Source organism: Chrysemys picta, chromosome 8, assembly GCF_011386835.1.
Source record: "Chrysemys picta bellii isolate R12L10 chromosome 8, ASM1138683v2, whole genome shotgun sequence".
NCBI classification, from domain to species: domain Eukaryota; kingdom Metazoa; phylum Chordata; order Testudines; family Emydidae; genus Chrysemys; species Chrysemys picta.
Window position 1 is genome coordinate 75,309,987 of NC_088798.1, and position 14,277 is coordinate 75,324,263.

Consider the following 14,277-nt stretch of genomic DNA (forward strand, 5'->3'; position numbering starts at 1 on the left):
TCTGGGTAGAATAAGCTAAAATGTCTCCACTCCCATATCCTCTACAGCATCCAAGTTATTGTCCTTTATATTTCAGGTCGAAAGGCCATGTGACCTCCACTCAGCAAATGTGTAGCTGGTCAATATTTGCTGGTGCCAGAAGCTATTGACTAGCTAGGAGAGCAATAATGCAAAACTCTTTTCAGTCACATGATGCTGTGTCAGCCAATTGTATGACAGTTGGTAAGCAAAGGGTGTCATAAGTAAGTATGTCACACATAATTTGGGGATCATGTAAGTATGACTGGTCTGTGAACTTCTTACTGAAACCTTCCAGCAGATACGTGAAGAAAACAGGAAGGTGATATTTCTGGGTCTTGCAATACAATCTCCGATTTGGTCTGTGATCTCAAATAGACTCAGGACTCAATTCTGCAAATGTACTCACATTGGCTAGCAGTTGCTCATCCATTTACTTTACATGTCCATTTAAGGAGTGGGTACCTCCTCTAGCATTGCAGGAGGGACAGCCAATGTCTGCTATAGGTAAGGCTCCCCACCCTCCATTTCTTATAACTTCTTTGGGGGCTGAAGCATTATGTGGATTCCAATTCCTTATTAATTTAAACTGATTATTTATACAAACCATGTGTGTGACCCACACCTACCATAACAGGACCCTGATCCCTGATCGCTACTACACTACAAATTTCCCCATTGCACACCTGGCCAGATGTATTGCAGGGGACAGGGAGCTGGGGGTTGTCTTCCCCTGAAGCATCAGGGATTAGCCACAGCTGGAGACAGACCACTGGATAGGGTGGACTAATGCTCTGAAGTGGTACAGAGAATCCTTTCCAGATGCCTGACTGGTGGATCTTGCTCACATACTCAGGATCCAACTAATTGCCAGATGTGCAGGCTGGCAGGAATTTTCTCCCCAGTCTGATTGGAGGAACCTTGGAGATTTGCTGCCTGCCTGTGCAGCTTGGGGTGTGGATCACCTGCTGGGATCATCCGGGCATCTCTCACCTAATCAATTCCCTGCCATGGCAGCAGCCTCAGACATTGGTGGCCCCTCTTTTCCCCTCTTCTCTGCCTAGGTACCTATAGTCTCCTGAGGATGACATGCTTTAGTCTCACTCAAGTTATTGGGCTCAATATAAGTGTAACTGGGTAAATATTTCAGGCCTGGGTTTTACAGGAAGTCAGACTAGATCTAAAAGTCTCTTTCCCCTTAAACTCTATGAAGCTATGGAATACGGGGGATATTTTCAAAGGTACAACCAGGAGCTAAGGCACCCGACTCCCACTGACTTTCAAGGAGAGTTGGGTGTCTACCTGGCCCATTGTGCATTTGAAAATCTCCACCTCAATCAAGACAAAATAATACATCATTTCTATGCAAGGCCCATTACAAACACCTCAGGGGATTAGATCCCTACCTCGGACACTGGAAAGTTATACTCAGTTGAAATATTTCTTTCAACCCAATTTTACTAGCTTTCTCATCAAAATGGAAGACTTACACAGGACAGCTACAGTTTTGAGTACGTGTTTCAGGTTTTCCACTGAAAATAAATCTGAAACTGATTATTTTTTTAGTTTCATCAACTGAAAACAAAACAATCTCCACTAAAACAAAAGAAAAAGTGGTTTCTGGCAGAAATTTTTTAGCTTTATGTTGCTGAAATTTGAAAAAAATATAACCTGTTTTTAGGCTTTTGCTTTCTGATGAAAACCCAAAATGTTCTGAAGAAAAATGTTGAAGAAAAATGAAAAACTGTTTTCATTGGCTTTTTTTTTTGGCGGGGGGGGGGGGGAGACACCAAAATAATGTCCCAACCAGCTCTACTTATAGTCACAAGTGCGACAAAAGTGCAGACAGTATGTGTATATTGTGGGGGAGGAGGGAGGATTGAAAATTGAAGTAATATGGGTAAGCTGTTTGTGTTTGGCACACATCTAGTTAATTCCAAGAGTTTTACATATATATCTGGTGGGAACGCAGTACTGGCTTCACTCTGCTCCTAGCGAAGTCAATGAGAGTTTTACGCCTGACTTCAATGGGAGCAGAGTTAGGCCAGCGCTAGGTGCTTTGAAAATGCCATCTTTATGAGGTAAGTTAAAAGGCTAAGGAACTGGAGTCTCAGAAGGAGCAATTTGCAGGCGGCTAGGCCAACAGGAACAGCTGTGTCTGCGAGGAAAGGCAGGTTGAAGCACCACTGCTGCCCTCCACTGGGAGGCATTTTCAAACATTTAAGATAACATTTTCAAAAACACCTAAGTGATCTAGGAACCCAAGTCCCATTCTCAGAAGGGGCTTAGAAATCAATGGGAAGTTAGGGGCCTGCTTTTAAAATCCCACAGAGCACCTATCTGCATCTTCAGGCACTTGCATCCCTATACAACCCTGGTCCTAACTCACTCGCACGTTTTTGAAAATGTTACAAACAAAACCAAAGGCTGCTTTGGAAGTTAGGCTTATGCAGCCTGCACAAAAAATCACACAAAACCAGTGGGCAAGCCAACTCCTAAGCCTCATTATCCATCCATTAGACCACAGACATCCCATAATGTTACTTCCAATTCTAACCACCCCCAAGGCTACACACAAAGATTGGAGTTACGCAGACAGCATATTGGGTACTGCCTGCTAGCGCAGCCTAGCGCTGTATGATACAGCTCCTAAGCCAGTGAGGCTTGGCATTGTCACAGGTATCTCTGCTTGAGGTACCTGTATGGCCCCCATGGCCCCTAAGTTCCCCTCAACACAGCCTGTGAGGCAGGGAAGTGCTATTATCCCTGTTTTACAGAGGAGAAACTGATGGCCAGGGAGACTAAAGATGGGAGCCACAAAAGGACATAGGCGGGTAACCCCCAGACTTAGGCACCTACAGCCCAGTTTTGGCTCCAATGCAATGTCTGAAGTCACTTGGTGCCTCCGTTTTCCTGCGCTCCTGCTTCTGGGCATGTGCACTGCCTGCTTCCATCCGAGCGTCCCAGCATCCAGTTTCTGATCTCTTCCCTAAAACACACCGCTGAGTGATATAAATTACACTGACAGAGGTGCCGGTGTGGACAGCGCTACCTTGGCAGGAGAGCTTCTCCTGCCGACATAGCTACTGCCACTCGTGAAGGTGGTTTTATTATGTCGACGGGAGATCTCTCTCCTGCAAGTGTAGAGCGGCTACACGCGCGATCTTGCAGCAGCATAGCTGCATCGGTACAGCTGTGCCACTGTAAGCTTGCTAGTGTAGATATGGCTTAAATTAACTCTTTACATTGGTCTTTACTGCAGAGGTTGTGAGGGAGATTCCCACAACTGAGCCATTCCTTTTAGGTGACAAATCTGAAGAACTGTCCCAGAGTGAGGTGTCAATAGAGGAGGTTTTGGAACAAATTGGATTAATTAAACAGTAATAAGTCACCAGGACCAGATGGTATTCACTCAAGAGTTCTGAAGGAACTCAAACATGAAATTGCAGAACTACTAACTGTGGTATGCAACCTATCATTTAAATCAGCTTCTGTACCAGATGACTGGAGGATAGCTAATGTGAGATCAATTTTTTAAAAAGGCTCCAGAGGCAATCCTGGCAATTATAGGCCAGTGAGCCTAACTTCAGTACCAAACAAATTGGTTGAAACTATATTAAAGAACAGAATTATCAGACACATAGATGAACACGCTTTGTTGGGGAAGAGTCAACATGGCTGTTTAAAGGGAACTTATGCCTCAGCGAGCTTTTAGAATTCTTTGAGAGGGTCAAATAAACATGTGGACAAGGGTGATCCAGTGGATATAGTGTACTTAGATCTTCCGAAAGCCTTTGACAAGCTCCCTCACCAAAGGCTCTTAAAAAAAGTAAGCCATCATGGGTAAGAGGGAAGGTCTTCTCATGGATCAATAACTGATTAAAATACAGAAAACAAAGGGTAGGAATAAATTGCCAGTTTTCACAATGGTGAGAGGTTAATATTGGTGTCCCCCAGGGATCTGTACTCGGACCAGTGCAATTCAACATATTCGTAAATCTGGAACATATTTAATGATCTGGAAAAGAGGGTAAACAGTGACTGGGCAACAAAATGGCAGATGAAATTCAATGTTGATAAATGCAAAGTCATGCACATTGGAAAACATAATCCCAACTAAATACACAAAATGATGGGGTCTAAATTAGCTGTTACCACTCAAAAAAGATCTTGGAGCCATTGTGGATAGTTCTCTGAAACCATCCGCTCAACATGCAGCAGCGGTCAAAAATAGCGAACAGTGTTAGGAACCATTAGGAAAGGGATAGATAATAAGACAGTAAATATCATAATGGCTCTATATAAATCCATGGTACACTGACACCTTGAATACTGTGGGCAGTTCTAGTCACCCCCCTCCCCCACAACAAAGATATATTAGAATTGGAAAAGGTACAGAAAGGGCAACAAAAATTATTATGGATATGGAACAGCTTCCTATGAGGAGAGATTAAAAAGGCTGGGTCTGTTGAGCTTGGAAAAGAGACGACTAAGGGGGGATATGACAGAGGTCTAGAAAATTTTGACTGGTGTGGAGAAAGTGAATAAGGATGTCTTATTTACTCCTTCATATAACAGAAGAACCGGGGGTCACCCAATGAAATTAATAGGCAGCAGGTTTAAAACAAACAAAAGGAAGTACTTTGCACCGTCATCCCGTAGAACTCATTGCCAAAAGATGTTGTGAAGGCCAAAGTTATAGTAGGGTTCAAAAAAGAACTAGATAAGTTCATGGAGGACAGGTCCATCAATGGCTATTAGCTAAGATAGTCAGGGAGGCAACCCCATGCTCTGGGTGTCCCTAAGCTCATGTTTGCCACAAGCTGGGAGGGGACAATAGGGGATGGATCACTCAATGATTGCTTGTTTTGTTCATTCCCTCTGAAGCACCTGGCATTGGCCACTGTCAGAAGACAGGATACTGGGCTGGATGGACTACTCGTCTGATCCAGTATGGTCATTCTTATGTTCTTAGGTTGGAGCAGGGGGACAAGATCAGGGTCATACCTCTCCCACATGGGAGCCTTAACCACTGGATTACAGAGTCATCTCCCCTCTCCGGCCCAATGGCTGTGTTTATCCTCAGTGAAACAGCTTCAACAGGAGAGAGTGAGGAAGCCCTACATCAGAATACCCCATAGCCCAGTGGCTGGAGCATGCCCTTGAGAGGTTTGAGAGCCTCTGGCAGAGGAGGAATTGAACCTGGGCCTCCCACATCCCAGGCCAATGCACTAACCACTGTGCTAGAAGTTATAAGGTGGGCAGGGCCTCTTCCCATTTTGATTGGAGTGAGGTAGGCACTTAACTCATTCCCTCAAGGAGTGATTCCAGGTGGTGGGTCCCTGTTCACGGGTGGCTTTGCAGAGCTAAGCACCTTCTGCATCCTGCACTTATATGCCTCTCTCTGGGAGAGGGCAGGGCTTAGCACATACCCCTCTGGTCAGCATTTCCATTGGCTAGATTAGGGATCTCCCCGTGTAGCCTGCTGGCTTTTGTTGATCCCATTCTTAGGCACCTCTCTCTCCCCTTCATTGTATAGGGAGCCAAGTTGCCTAACTCAGGCTTTGTGGATCGTAGCGCTGTTCCTGGGATTTTTTAGATGATACCATGCTGAGTGACACAGTGCCTAAGTCCCTGTGTGGATCCCACCCTAAGTGACTTGCCCACAGTCACAGAGGAAGCCTGTGGTAGAGCCAGGGTTGGTTGAACCTGGAACTCCTGAGACCCAGGCTAGCCCCCTCCCACAAAGCCATCCTTCCTCTCAATCAGCTGCTTACCACCAGTGAACTGACTCAGAGTGAGTTAGTGATTAACACCGTTTCCTCTGTTGTTTTCACCTAAACCAGCACACTGAAAAGGTGAACCTCAACGGGCTTCATCAGGTGCATAAATTCAGAAAACACTTAGGCCGTTTTGAAAATCCAGCCCTAGTCTTGTTTAGCAGCACTGTTGGGAGCAGGGAAACCAGATCTCCATCCGCAAAGGACTTCAGGCTGATCGAGTCTGGATGGTTGGAACTGCGACTGTGACCTACCTTGGATTAACAGCTCATAGGGAAGCCACCGACTCACTCCTTTCCTGTAGAAAGAATTTGAGTGTATAAGAAAGTGAGGTCTTATCAAAGCTATTCCCATATGCCCATTGCCCAATCAATTCCTATATCCTTTCCCCTTCCCTGGCCCACCTTATCCCAAGTCCCGCAACCTTTCCCCCCCCCCCCCATGTCCTTTGAGTTTTGTTATACAGGCAGTGTGGTTCAATGGACTGGAAACCTGGGTTGTAGTCCATGAACTCGCTGTATGATCTTGGGTAATCTGTCCCACAATTTCTTCTTTCCTTCTTTGACTTTTTTGGTGCCGAGAGGGTCTGTAGAACACACAGCACAAGGGCATCTTGGGCATCTAGACACCACTGCAATGTAAAGAATGAAGAATAACAGTGCTTCTTCCCAGAGGAAAATATACAAACAAGAGCTGGCTAGCACTAGCCCAAGCCAGCCATTGAGGAGATGAACCACCAAAGAGAAGAGCAACTGTCTCTGGGGTACACATGCTAATTATTTTTGGCCTGCACCATAGCACCTGCCGCAGTGATCCCTTCAGATCTAACAAGGTGAGAGGGGGCAGAACCAATCAATACTGCTTGAGTGGACTTTAATGAATACCTGCTGGTACATGCTGAAATCGGGCTGGCACATCTTCCCTCTGCGTTGGCTTGTAACTTTAGTAGACCTTCAAATGAATAAGAGAAACCACCAGCTACCATGCAGCAACAAGACTTGCTTCATGGATTCTCTACACTTAGACTTAAGATGGCTACTGTAATCCCATCATATTTAAAGCAGATGTCATTATTAGTATTAAAATAACCCTAGAGGGCTCCGCTGAGATCAGGGCCCCATTGTGCTAGGTGCTGCACAAACACATAGTAAAGGATGGCCTCTGTCCCAAAGAATTTCTAGTCTAAACACAGAGAAAAGGGATGGGAGAATGGAACATTGCACCTTTTTTAGAGATAGGAAACTGAGGCATAGAAAGATTACATGACTTGCTCAGGATCATACAAGAAGTTGGCTGAACCAGGATTTGAACCTTGATCTCTAGAGCCTCGTTACAGCAACGTAACTACAAGACCACCCATCTGCCCAATAGCTACAGTGGCCTATTCTAGTGTAAAGCTGCACAGCCTACCCACGCAGCAAGGTCTGCTTTCTTACTGTTGACCAGTTCAACTACTGTCTCAATCTCCTTTTGGGAGAAAAACAAAGATACCTGAGAATGAGACAAAAAATGCACATTTTACACACTCAAGAAAACCTGTCAAATGATTAAATCCTTCCAAATGTCCCTGCTTAGAAGTGGAAAAAACCCCAAAGCATCTGGAGCAGTGTAATTTCCTAGTCACAAACCATGATTCCATGAATTGGGTTTCTTCATGTATTTTACATTTGAAAGAAGTTATTTCCCTTTAAAAAAATCTCACTGTGCTAAACTGTGGGAAAATCAGTATGCTCAGCTCTTGCAAAAAAACCCCAACCAGTTACCTACCTTTCATAGCTGCTGTTCTTCCAGATGTGTTGCTCATGTCCATTCCATTCTAGGTGTGCACGAGCCCACGTACAGTCGTCAGAGATTTTTGCCTTAGCGGTATCTGTAGGGCCAGCTATGGCACCCTCGGGAGTGCCACGCTCATGCGTCAGTATATTAGGCACCTCCAGCCCTACTCCCTCTCAATTCCTTCTTGCCAGAACTCTGATAGAGGGGCAGGAGGGCGGGTAACGGAATGGACATGAGCAACACATCTCAAAGAACAACAGTTATGAAAGGTACGTAACCCTTTTTTCTTCTTCGAGTGCTTGCTCATGTCGATTCCATTCTAGGTGACTCACAAGCAGTATTCCTGGCAGCAGGCTCGGAGTTCAGGGTCATGCGGCTTGCAACACTGCTCTACCAAAGCCAGCATTGTCTCGGGCCTGCTCAGTAAGCACGTAATGAGACCTGAATGTGTGCATGGACAACCCGGTAGTGGCCCTGCAGATGTCTTGAATAGGCTCTTGAGCCAGGAAGGCCGCCGCAGAGGCTTGCGCCCTAGTTGAGTGGGCGGTCACAATCACCAGTGGAGGCACTTTGCCAGATCATAACAGAAACTGGAGTCATGTTGTGATAAATAAGCAATGAGGTTTTCAGAAACAAACTGTGGTCTCTGTTGCACCGACGGAGTCACTCCAGATTTACACCAGGGAGGCTGAGATCAGAATGTGGTAGCCTAGGGCCTGTTTCACCACTGCATCTCCAGTTTCACATGCAAATGATTCCACTGAATCCAGACATAAAGCTGGAGTAACACAGCGATGAATCAGGCCCCCACACTTAACATGTAGTGACTACACATAAATACTCTGCCTCCAATTCTGATCTCTGTTACACCAGTGTGCATGGAGTTACCCCAGCATCACACAGGTGTCGCTCAGACCAGAACGTGGCTCAGACTAACTGAATTTTAAGTGGCCTATACCTGTTCATGCTCATAGAAGAACTTGTTAATTTTTAACCCCAGCTGTCTGCGGTGTGGTGAGCTCTAAGCACAGCAGCGGGTTCCGGCTGGAGTTATCAGGTACATGCAGAGGTCAAACAGCAACTTCCCCAGGAATCCGCTCTCCCTTACCGTATATCACAGAGTGGGCAGAGGGATACAGCTGTCTCAGCTCTCCAGCAAATTTGTCCTCCTGGTAGGAGCGCATGGTATTTTGACACCTAAGACATTGTGGACTGAGGTTTCGACTCCGCTCCTGGGTGGCACAAGCAAAGCGTGCCGTTGTATTCAGGAAATGGATAACTGGGCCCGTGGTTTGAGATATCTCAGTGGTTACTCTGCAACTGGGCCTGCAACTGCATGGAGAACATTCTCGCTGGCACTGCCCATAGAGGCAGGCCCCAAACCACATAGCCAGCTGCAGGAGTGTAGGGTGGACGTTGGTCACCCCAATGCAGCTAGTTCGGGGGGCGGGATCCAGCTGCCTTTGTGCATAAGCCACACCACACAGGGGCAAAGGGGGGTTAGTCAGCAAAGAATAAGGTCTTCAGCTGCAGCAATGGGTGGGGGGAAGCTGGGTTGGAAACACCCCATTTTTACCCTGGCAGGACACTGTTACCCCCACCACCAGCACCACCATATGAAGGATGGTGCAAATCTGTCCCTTCCTGCTCTAACTGTACTCGGTGAGGTATCCTATGGGGGGACTGCAGCTGTCTGGGGGAGGTACGAGTTGGTGATTGCTAGGGTGTTATTTGTCTGTTGGGGGAGGGGATGGATGGTTTGGGTAGCCATCATAGAATCACAGAATCATAGATTATAGGACTGGAAGGGACCTCGAGAGGTCATCGAGTCCAGTCCCCTGCCCGCATGGCAGGACCAAATACTGTCTAGACCATCCCTGATAGACATTTATCTAACCTACTCTTAAATATCTCCAGAGACGGAGATTCCACAACCTCCCTAGGCAATTTGTTCCAGTGTTTAACCACCCTGACAGTTAGGAACTTTTTCCTAATGTCCAACCTAGACCTCCCTTGCTGCAGTTTAAACCCATTGTTTCTGGTTCTATCCTTAGAGGCTAAGGTGAACAAGTTCTCTCCCTCCTCCTCATGACACCCTTTTAGATACCTGAAACTGCTACCATGTCCCCTCTCAGTCTTCTCTTCTCCAAACTAAACAAACCCAGTTCTTTCAGCCTTCCTTCATAGGTCATGTTCTCAAGACCTTTAATCATTCTTGTTGCTCTTCTTTGGACCCTTTCCAATTTCTCCACATCTTTTTTAAAATGCGGCGCCCAGAACTGGACACAATACTCCAGCTGAGGCCTAACCAGAGCAGAGTAGAGCGGAAGAATGACTTCTCGTGTCTTGCTCACAACACACCTGTTAATGCATCCCAGAATCATGTTTGCTTTTTTTGCAACAGCATCACACTGTTGACTCATATTTAGCTTGTGGTCCACTATAACCCCTAGATCCCTTTCTGCCGTACTCCTTTCTAGACAGTCTTTTCCCATTCTGTATGTGTGAAATTGATTTTTCCTTCCTAAGTGGAGCACTTTGCATTTGTCTTTGTTAAACTTCATCCTGTTTAACTCAGACCTCATCCTGGAGGTCCTTATCCAGATGATGAGCGGTGGCAATTATCTCCACTGGAGGCGGGCCAAAAGGGTAAAACAATGCTGCCATGCACTGGGGAGACCCAAGAGGCTGGGGGCGGGGACTCCTCAGTCCCTGCAGTTGTGAACAGGGCGAGACCAGGCAAGAAAGGTGTATGCAGAAGACCGGGATGAAAATGACAAGTTCTATTGGCTTGGGTCACAGGTCTCTCCAGGAGAGCAGGGTATCAGGGGACACTGGCCCGGGGACCACGGGGGTTAATTCATGAAGGACGAGCCGCTGGATTTTGCGTGTGTGGTTGCAGGACACAATTGGTGCTGCTGTCTCCCACTGGGTATTCAGTGCAGTACGAGCCAAAGGGGGGCTCAGTGAGGGGGGGGGGCTGTGTTATTTCCACTCAGCCTGAAATGCACCCCAAAGTGGTCATGAACACAGCACATCCCCAGGGCAGCATCCAGACAGGACTGGCTGTCAGCAGGCAGAGCACCTCACTGTGTGAGCTGAGGACATTCCTCACTAGGGCAATGCTGGAAACGTCAGCGTCCTGTGGCCGGTGGTTCTCCCGAGACAGTTCCAGATTTCATGGCTACCATACCAGTTACAAGGGGACTGTCTGAGGCTCATTGCAGGCACTTGGCCACGCTGTTGATCCAGTGAGTGGGGATGGGATTAGAGGCAAGGCAGCTGGAGATTCAGCCTGCATCATGGTCCTCCTGCAACTTGGGGTCCCCTTTCCTGGTGGGGCGAGGGACCTAGTTTGATCGTCCCACATTGTAGGTTGTTTCCTGGATGTTTCCCAATGGCTGGGAGGGAGGAATATTGTCTCTCTGACCCAACACTACCTTGAGGGGCTGGCAAGACTTTATAACATCAGTGAAGGGCTCCTGGATATCCTCTTCCCCAGCGTTGGCCTCACAGGTCGCCTCAGCTGATGGATGAGCTGACACAGCAGAAGCAGCAGGGAAGCCAGCTGGAGGGTCAACGGCGGAGGTGCAATTGTGTCAGAAAGACCCTTTCTTTTACCCTCAGTTCCCACGGCTGTGTGGGAGGCCAATAAGCAGCTCTTGGCCTTTCCCACTGCCTCTGCAGGCCTGTTCCAGGGAGTGGAATGAGCTGCCCAGGCACAACGAGCTGCTTTCACTCTGCAGCTGACTTAGGTCTTCCAGTTGTGAGGCAATTTCATGTCGCTTTGCTGAGCAAGCCTCACAGATTCAGACCCAATGGTCTGTGTCCATGGAGGCAGGGCCAGACACTGTCTTCCCTGCTCAAGTTCCAGCCAGCCATGCTCCTGGAACTGTGCGCCACAGCTGTGCTGCGGACCCATGTCCCCTCTGCCAAGTGAAGGCCAGTGGAGAAGCGGCTGGTGGTCACCCGTGCCTTGCTTAAGGAGGACTGCTCTGAAGAAGCCATCCCCTTCATGCTGACAATCCAGGCGGGATCACCCACTCTCAAATCATCTGTTTCAGGGTGAGACTGGAGAATGCCATGGGGAGAACATTCTCAGGGCCTCTCCATGCCTCTCATTTCCTGGAGCTCGTGCTAATCTGTAGGCCTGGAAATGACTTGGAGACTGTATTGGTGGGGTGGTATGAACGGATGGTCTCCTCCTAAAGACGGATGAAGATCAGGTGTCTTTGCTGTTACTGTTAGGTTTACCAACTGCCACAGAGGCTGTTGATCGTGACCTGGTGCTAACCCATCTGTGGACACTAGCAGGAGAACGTAAGTGGCTCTGCTCTTTCGTATCTAAGAGATCTGCACTGGCTGCCTGAAGGCTCCTGGGCGGAGCTGATGGTGTGGTACGTGATCTAGAAACCCCTCAATGGCCAGAGAGACCCTCCTTAGCCCGTGCTCTGCTGTAGCACTGGTGATCAACAGGGCTCTCAAGCTGGAGTCTTTAGGAGCTAAGGGGCGGCTGACAGGGCATTTTCTGTGAAGTGGGTTGCCTTTGGAATGTCCTCCCCCTTCTGGGTCCAAAAGAGCCCAAATCTGACCTGTTGGGCACAGTGCAAAAGCCACCTGATTGCTCAGGTGCTCCAATGTGTCGGTAGGATGGGGCAGTACAAGATCTTTTCATGCTCTTTTTGCCATTAGTGATGAAATTCTGCTATGGGCTCATATCACGCTGTGAAATCTGCTACTGACTGACTGCATTTTAAACACTCATCAAAGGCACCAGTGGCCTGGGAGATGCACCTCGCTAGGCTTTCAAGAGAGAGAGAGACATTGCACTAAGCAAATATATGGATTTGGGCAGGAAAATGGCCCGATCGCCCCCATCCCTGTGTCATGGCACCACAGGATCTTTCATAGCCATGGAGAGGGCAGAGCCTCGACTTTATGGCTCACCCCAAGCGCTTTGCCAGCCTCCTCCCAGCAGTGCCTATGAATACACTGGAAAGATAAAACACTGGCCTCTCTGAGCTAGGCCCAGATTCTCCAGACGAGAGCACTCAGCACAAGTGCAGCTGGGAAGGTAGCCGGTGCGATACAGCACACTTCTGCTTCCCTGACAATGAACCTGCTGAGTGCCCAGCTGCTCCCTGACTTAAGTTAGAGCAGCCTGAAAGCTGTTGTCTACCCCAGCTACCAATGGCCTCCAGCAGTTGTTCCAGCAGCCAAAGAACGGCTAGATCTTTCCTCTGGCCACGTTCCTTGTGCTGGTGCCTGAAAGGAATGTGGTGACATAAGAGCCGCTAGCCGTTGGAGGATTCCCCGGCACAGGTGGATCCTCCAGAGGCCAGATCCGCTGGCTTTAGGGCAGCCTTGCCCCACGAGAGCAGCCCAAGACAGCCTCAGTGCGCGAATGGCCAAGCTGCGGTGCATTCTGAGCCACCGACAGCATAAAGAGCGGGGATTGATGTGGCCTGCTGAAGCATTTCATTCGTGGCGGATCTCCAGAGGAGGAGCAAAAAACCATTGACTTTTAATTGAGATTGCAGAGTTAGGAAAGATTCATAAGTTAAATTATTCCCCAGGGATATGTAAAAAGTTACTTATGGCAAGAACTAAATTGGGCATGCTTCAATCAGGAGCTGTCGGGAAACCATTACGATATACAAGACGGCTCTTTCCTCTGGTGAGCATGGTAACAAGGGCCTGCACGGTTCCTGCCGGAGCGGTACAAGCAAGGCCTGTTATTATAGTGACCAGCCCAGATCAGGGCCCCGTTCTGCTAGATGCTGTGCGTACACATGGGGAGACAGTCCCTGCCGCCAACAGCTGAACCATTTCACAGACAGGGCACAGAGAAATGGAGTGATCTGCCCTGAAGACGCCCTGAGGCATGGCCAAGAATTGAACCCAGAGCTCATGAAGCCCAACCCAAGGCTTGGCCTATGAGACCATCCTGCCGCTCCCTGTAATGCCCCTTGTGGCAAGCAGCTGTTGTGAGCTACCCCACTCCTTCCTCCCATGTCCAAATAGCCTTCAGGGAGGGCGATTCTTCCACTGGTGGCAAGGGTGGACCTGCCAGTGCTGTGAGCAGTCAGACAGAGCTCACCTGGACGAGGCGAGCACCATCTCTGCAGGCTTGTAGTACCTGTTTGAGGAACCCCTCCACAGCAGCAATCCCCATTGAATAGGTGTCGATCCAGGGAAACCGCTGGCCAGCCCGCAGTAGCACAGCTCCTTTGGAACCATGCCAACACGTAGTTGAGATGGGGGCTGTAGGAGCACAGAGCCAGGATGGAGGCAGATCCCTGGGGATACCTCCAGGTTTGGGGACTGGCTCCATGGCTCATTGGGAGAGGGCGCTAACCCCATGATCGAACGGCACAATCAGGGAGAACTGTCAGAGATCTCCTTCCCCTTACCGCACTCCAGCAACTTTCGCTGCTCAGTCTGGCCCCTGCTAATCCAGCGTATATGGCTCACTTGGGCAATAGAGGGGGATAGCCATGTGGGAGGCTGGCTCCATATTATTAAAGGCTTTGAACAGCGAGAGTCAAACCTGGGGTGCACTCTGAGTAGGGTGACCAGATGTCCCGATTTTATAGCGACAGTCTTGATTTTTGGGTCTTTTTCTAATATAGGCTCCTATTATCCCCCACCCCCGTCCTGATTTTTCACACTTGCTGTCTGGTCATCCTAACTCCAAGCCAGG

The 14,277-nt window shown here is 48.4% G+C and overlaps 1 protein-coding gene across 1 annotated transcript in view; it reads right to left on the bottom strand.

Moving 5' to 3' along the window:
• Positions 1-14,277, bottom strand: part of CXXC5 (CXXC finger protein 5) — a 136,045-nt gene that overhangs the window by 101,298 nt on the left and 20,470 nt on the right. Inside the window, exons 3-4 of the mRNA XM_024107109.3 lie at positions 6,291-6,429; positions 6,053-6,096 (exon numbers count right to left, since the gene is read on the bottom strand). The gene's annotated coding sequence lies outside the window, so the exon portion shown is untranslated. The remainder of the gene's footprint in view (positions 1-6,052; positions 6,097-6,290; positions 6,430-14,277) is intronic.